Source organism: Ursus americanus, chromosome 16, assembly GCF_024610735.1.
Source record: "Ursus americanus isolate L20-20 chromosome 16, mUrsAme1.1.p, whole genome shotgun sequence".
NCBI lineage: Eukaryota > Metazoa > Chordata > Mammalia > Carnivora > Ursidae > Ursus > Ursus americanus.
In genome coordinates, this window is record NC_142142.1 from 40,909,501 (window position 1) to 40,916,628 (window position 7,128).

Consider the following 7,128-nt stretch of genomic DNA (forward strand, 5'->3'; position numbering starts at 1 on the left):
TTCTACAGCTCTATTTCAACTTACCCAGTGCTTTTCCAGGCACTCATTTCTTTTTTGAATGGCTCCAAATGTTCAAAAGCTCTCTAAATGTTCAAAAGCACTTCATCATTTTGATCTGAAATATGCTTCCCTTAATGTTTATCTACTGATTCAAGTTCTATGACACTTGTCTATTATGAAGCAATTTCAATTCTAACAATGAAATATTATAACAGACTGCTGCAATGAGACAAGGGAGGATTCATCGGAGCTATCATAAACAAAATCTCTAATCCCTTTCATATGCAAAGCATTTGACTTTCAAAGCATTTTCTGTCTCTATTATCTCATTTTATTTTTCAACATCTCAATGAGAAAGGACCTGCTAGGAGCCTAGGCAGCAGTAGGGAGTGGTGCCTCGTTGCATGAATATTATTGCTGTGTTTAGTAACACTGACAAGGATGGGAGAGAAATAATCAAGAAGGAAATGTCTCTGAAGATGCTCAGTGATCTGATGCCATCATCCTTTGGAATCCTGCTTGCTGATATGTGGGAATATCAGCACCTCCTGAGATAATGAAATGCGCCAGGACTATTCCTCACTCCCCTCCTATTTCACACCAGAATCACAAGTCTCTGGAGTCAATGGAATTCAGGATAAAAGCAAAACATCAGAGGCTTCTTCACATCTTCTCGACGGATGTGCTACAGAAAACTCGCTGGTGAGATGTTGGCTCTTCTGGAGATACCCAACTTGACAGACTCCAGAAATATACAGAGATAATATTCAGATCTGTACTTAATCTCTTGATCTTTGTGTGTCTTGGGCCAGTTACATGGATAGTGTTTGCTGAGACCCGAAGGGGGAGGGCCGGGGGAAGAGGACACCCTTCCTTTCAGGCAGCGGGCATGAAAAATACCTCGTGAACCCAGTGGTATAGGATCGCACGCAGAAGTTTCAGGAAATCTGACAAATCTTTCTCTGAACTACTGTACCAGACCTCAGGAATTCCTTTAGATTCCAACTCATGGGCAAATTGAATTCCCCATCCATTTTCATAAGTTACAGTGGAAAAACATTGTCTCTTCCTAGCTTCTCTTTGATGTGGAACACAAAATCCTTACTGGCCCCTGTAAAAGCAAGACAGATTAACATTTCTGTTCTTGTTCCAAAGAAAATGAATGTGCCTTTTATATTTTCTTATAGTCTGGCTGGAGACTTCAAGAAGGCAGAGACTTACTTGAAGCTCTAGGACTTGATTTTCGACCTCAGGGGCATGGAGTTCCAAGGAGCCTGGTGGCAGGAGTACTTGTAGAAGTACCTGTCTGGGACTCGAAACAGACCTTGCACTTCACAGCAGGAGAGTGGTGCCAAGTTTGCAGAAGCGTGGAAGAAGAATCCAGCCACCCATCTTCTGATGGGCAGATCAAAGGCATCACATTTCATTGTTTCAGAAGAACGGAAATGGAAAAATGAAAGGAAAACAAATCAAAGGATGAAGGAAAAGGGGAAATCCCTCTCATATGGAGTAGACACAGTAGGCAAAGTAGAATAGCTAAGAAACTATGCATTATATAATCTTTGTACCAGAAGTCCTTCTCTTGGACTTTCTAGAAAGTAACTAGATAATCTTCTACTTCATAGATGAGAAAACCAATGCCCAGAGACCTTGCCCCCAAACATAACAGCCAGTTAGTAGAACTAGGAATTGAATCCAGGTCTCGTGATTCTTTCATTACTGGTAGAGTATAAAATAAAGTCTCAGTCCTGTGGTAAATTTCTAGACTTTTTAGGAATACATACAAGCATCTTAGGAAGTACTAAAAATGCTGTTGAAGGCAACCATTTAATGGCATTAAAAAGAAGTTAAGATTTATAACTAAGAAAAAATAGATTAAAATATCATGTGTAATATGATCTATTTTATTTTATATAAATTAAAAATACTTATCTATGAAGAAAAACTAGAAAAAAATTGTCCTTATGAAATGTTATCATTGGCTACCTCTGAATGGAGAACTAGAGATGAATTTAATCTTTTTACTTTTTCCTATTTCCCAAATTTTAAACAGTAAACAAGTATTACTTTTGGATTAAAAAAGGTAATTACTGGGGGACCTGGGTGGCTCAGTCGGTTAATAATCTGACTCCTGATTTTGGCTCAGGTCATGATCTCAGGGTCATGGTCTCAAGGTCATGAGATGAACCCTGCATCAGGCTGCTCGCTCAGTGCAGAGTGTGCTTGAGATTTTCTCTCTTTCACTGTCTCTGACCCTCCCCCTGCTCTCTCTCTCTTTCAAAATAAATAAATAAATAAATGAATAAATAAATAATAAATAAATAAAATATTTAAAAAATAAATAGAAAAATTATAAAGGTAATTATTTGGAGAAAGAGAGAGAAGGCAGAATTGTTCTTGGATTCAAGATTAAAGTTCTTGAATTTCAATCTTGGGAAGTGATTTAAGAGGAAGAGCATGATTTCAATATAAATTCTTCACTCCAAGCTTCCTTGAATTTTGGTCATCTTTAGAGCTGACCTCTACAATCTGGACAAGTACCAGCCCTTCTGTACTTCTGACTCATCAGAGGATTTTTGCCTTACGCTAAGCAAGGAACAATAATACTTTTTTTCACTTTTGCTCTTTTTGGGGTTTTTTGGCCCTTTTAGAGGTATCTATTATCCAAACACCCAGAATTTCTAAAAACCCATGTTCAAAGTGTCACCAACATAAGATAAAAAGTGCTGGACTGAATTATTTTGTGCTTTGGCCAGGGATGGGCTATGATGCAAGTTGCAAGAGGCAGCAGCCCTAATTAGGAGTTCAATTTATTGGATTATGAGCCAGATTCTCTCTGGTCACAAGCTTCTTCCTGGGAGCAAGGTCAGCATCGTTGGCTATCCCAGATGTTTTCTGGTTGGTGCAAAGTTTGAGTTCAAGCTTATGCGATTTCCTTAGCTGCCCCTTTAAAAGAAAGAAAAGAAAGAAAGAAAGAAAGAAAGAAAGAAAGAAAGAAAGAAAGAAAGAAAGAAAGAAAGAAAGAAAGAAAGAAAATGGTGTTGTAGATAACGGATTTGTATGCAAAAAGGGAAGTTAAAAACTGGATTGTACAGCCACAGTGTTTCCTTCCATACTTTATGCTCGCCCCATTCTGAATCTGTCCCGGGATCCCTCTTCTATACACCTAAACACTGTGAAGACTTTTCTGTGACCAACAGCCATTGATAAGAATGAGTAACGTTTTTCAGGTTTTTTCTTCAGACCTGAAACTCTTGGCAAACAAACGAGGAGGGAAACAAAACCCAAAAGTCTAGATTCAGTCCAGCAATCACAAGTCAGTTGCTTCTATTTTTCTTATCCTTAAGGAAAAATAAGATGAAGGATGTACTGATGCCACTACCCAAATAGTAAAGGAAAAACACTCCAGATGTGGGCTGAATTACCCAGATAACAGACAAAAAGAAATCTGGTGTGAAATGGTGACTCATTCTGCCTGTTTACACAGCCTGAATTTTCTGGTTAATTGTCAGTTCTTCACTTCACTTTGTGCTATGTAAAAGATAAATTATTCCCTGACAGGTTTATTTTTATGTTGATTGGGAAAAAGTTCATGCTGAAACAGTTGTGTGATGTGTTTTCTGGGGACAGAGTTGGGTGCTGGAATTTGGTGAAGTGTGTGACAATAGCAGGAACAATGAAAGGAGGATTAAAGATCAAAGACCCAAAGATAAGAAATTATAGCCAAATTAGAGAGTGTACAGATGACATTCAAATATCCATCCATCCATCCATCCATCCATCCATCCATCCATCCATCCACTTATTCATCCATCCATCAAATATTTAGACAGCCTTTACTTTAGGTCTTAGGTATAATGATAAGAGCTACAGGAACAATGGTAAACAAGACTGATCCATTTCTTCCCCATCCCCCCCACTCGTGATTTTACAATAAACAAAGGAGATGGACATTACACAAGTAATTACAACATCATTTTTGCTACAAAAGAGAAAGTAGTATGCCATTAAAACATGTAATGAGAAGACAATATAGTGAGAAAGGGGGGAGGGGATGATCAGAGAAAGCCTCCTCACAGAGGTGGAATTCAGGTTGAAACCAGGCATATGTGAAGGGCCGAGACATACAGATCACCTTGAGTTTGTCTCCCTGGTCCCCGAGTTCAGGAATCATCTTGGCTATGTTAAGGAAGAAAGGGAAGTATCGAGGATAAAGATGTCAACAGCAAACCTGTCAGTTGATAGAAATGGTGTTCCAAAAAACACAAAAATAAACCAATCTCCTTCTAACCCTTCATCAGCACCAGGTCAAAATAAGAGAGCCCATTAATAACCGATGAATGTAGCTTTCTAGAAATCTCTCAACGCGTTTATGGCTGTAGCTGACTGCAGTTAATTGGACTTCTGCTCCTAAGCACGTTTTGAAACAGCAAATCCATGGTGATGTTTTGGTGGTACATTGGCTTGGTCTTTCCTCTCCCTGGTTTACTGGGGACTGAGCTATCAACTGAGTCCCCAGGCATCTGACGTGAAAACGGGAGACTAACTCCATCAACAGTTCAATTAATCTGAATTTTGCTCCTATAGTTCTAGTTACCCTGACTTCAAACATAGACTCACCCAGGAAGCTCAAAATGCAGCTGACAATGGTTCCTACAAATAGGGTAACCGTTTAGCTTTGAAGAGATGTCACAAATTTATTTATTAGCTTTCTTAACTAAAAGATGGATCCCCTTGATTTTTTTACTTACTTGAAAGGTGATGAGATGGCAGAACCCCTAAAGATTCTTCCCAGCTCACAAGCTCATGCTGCTGGAATTGTTGTCACGATGGTGCTGTTCTGGGAAGCGTATCTTGTCTGAGCAGATGCTAGTGATTCGGTCTGGGCAGGGAGTTGTCCAGGCACAGAGAAGTGCACAGTTGGAGCAAAGGCAGCCAATCCCGAACACCTGGAGAAAGCAGAGCTCAGACTGCCCCCCCCCCCCCCGCCCCGAAGCTCTGACAGCCTCCCATGAAGGAGAGGGAGTTTAGGACCATTCTATCCAGTACAAATCAGGAAATACATTAATGGTCTCAATGTCCATCCATTGAAAGCAAAGGTTTGCCCTCTACACGGGGACTAGAAAACCTGCTTGGGGAAATTCAAAAGGTTGACCCTGTTGTCGTCTTGGGAAGGAGGGCCTGACCCCAAGACTGGGCTCAATCTGTAATCAGTGGACTATTTCTAAAGGGAAAATTAACTCAGGCAACATTGCTTGGTGTGAGTCACCAAGACGAAGCTGCTGCGGCTGGCCTTCTACAAACCCAGCAGGACCCTCTTTGTCAGCAAGCTTGTCCTAATTGCATTATTGAGGGCTGCGTCAGGCTCTCCTGTCCTACGCAACAGACCAGCACTCCAGCCACGAGGAAGGAGCAGCCCCTGCATTCTCAAGATGCATGGAGCATGGTGGCCGGGAAATGCAAGCCTGCACTGCCATCGATAACAGTGGCCCGTATTCATCAAGTGCAAACTCAATGAATTAAATACTTAGCACTCAGTGCCTCTTTAATTCTCCCAATAATCCCTGAGGTGTATGTATCCTTATCCTCATTTTCCATAGGAGGAACTAAAGGTCAGAAAGCTTCAAATGCCCAAGGTAACATAATTAGAAGCAGGGCTAGGATTTAAGTTGGGAGAGTTTAATCTCAAGTCTAGAACACCGTGCTCCGCTGTAATCGGGATCGGGCCAATAAAATCAATACCTGAAAAGAAAATTTTGCTTTATTTCTTAATGCATATGGAAACACAACTTGGCACGAAAAGCAGAAAAACACAAACAGGTAACAAGAATAAAGCAAACAATGCCATGCCACCAGAAATGACGTAGGTGATTAGTGCTTTCAGATTTCAAACAGACGGTGTCATGCTGTACGTACTATATTTTGACCTGTCAAGCCATGACCTGTTAGACCATGACATCCATATTCAAGTGCAATGTGATGGAGGATTCGCTTGCTTGCTGAAGTGAACAGGGTAGCTCCCCCGAGCAGCGAGCAACATGGAAACACAAATCTCAGAACACTGCGTATAACATAATCCCTTGAGAAAGGTGTAGGAACAAGTGGGGGGGGGAGCTGCATATCAAATGCTAAACAATAGTTACCTTTTTGGGGTGAGATGGGGTGGAAGGGAGCAGGGGTGGTGGTTTTTAGTTGTTATCCATAGTCTTCTGTATTGTTTGAATATACTACATCCCCGTATTAATTTTATAATTAAAAATTGCGATTTAAAACTAACCATGTTGAAGTCGATTGACGGAAAAAGCAAAGGTATTTCAAGGGAGGAGGGAACAGGGGGCACAGTGACAAAAGAACAGAAAAAGGAATAGAGTCAAAAAGGAGGCGATTGGAGACAGGTTTCTGTGGGCTACAATATACCCCCACCCCCAGCAACAGCTCTGCTCTGTCGGAACTTTTTGTATTTGTGGAATTCAAAGGATGTTCCGCGAATCCAAGAGAACCAGGATGGAGAAGTATCTTTCACAAGCCTGATCTGAGCTCCTTTGCAGGGTGTCCATCTGGGGCCCTCTCCCTGGCCCCTTTCACGTTGGAGAGAGGAGGGAAACAACAAGAAGCTGGTTCGAGCAGCCATGGGGTCCTGAGAGGACGATGCCAAGAACTCCCGCTTCTCCATCGGCTCGCTGGCACCGAGAGCGACCCGCACCTGGGCGCCAGATGTGTGCACACACGTACGTGTGCCACTGCTGATCCATCTGTGGCTCAAGATGCAGGCTTGGCTTTTGCGCACGGAAAGGAGATAGATTCATTACAAAGCACAGGATAAGAAGTTCCAGAGCTGTAGTGTGAACAGATGAAGGTTCTCTGTTCCTTGCTCTCCTTTCATCTTATCTTTTGGGGCCTCTCCGATATTTGGTGACAACTGCACTTGTAACGGTATCTGGATTTTACCTCCGCTCCGTTTCGATAATTTGTTTAGATGCTGCTTTCCTGCATATACGGAGTCTTCTGAAACATCAGAGGTTTTTTCAGTGAGATGGAAGGAGAAAAGAGATAGTATGTACAAGGCAAGAAATGATGATTTTGCTTTGTTTCTCATTAAATTGCATGCCACTGTTGAGTTCAAACTTG

General features: G+C 41.5%; 1 long non-coding RNA gene across 1 annotated transcript; it reads right to left on the bottom strand.

Annotated features, from left to right (window-relative positions):
* Positions 1–281: 281 nt before the first annotated feature.
* Positions 282–4,941, bottom strand: LOC123783197 (uncharacterized). Its single transcript, XR_006777158.2, has 3 exons — positions 4,752–4,941; positions 1,222–1,395; positions 282–1,111 (listed from the first exon to the last, which is right to left on the bottom strand). It is a non-coding gene; the product is annotated as an uncharacterized LOC123783197 (long non-coding RNA).
* Positions 4,942–7,128: the final 2,187 nt, after the last annotated feature.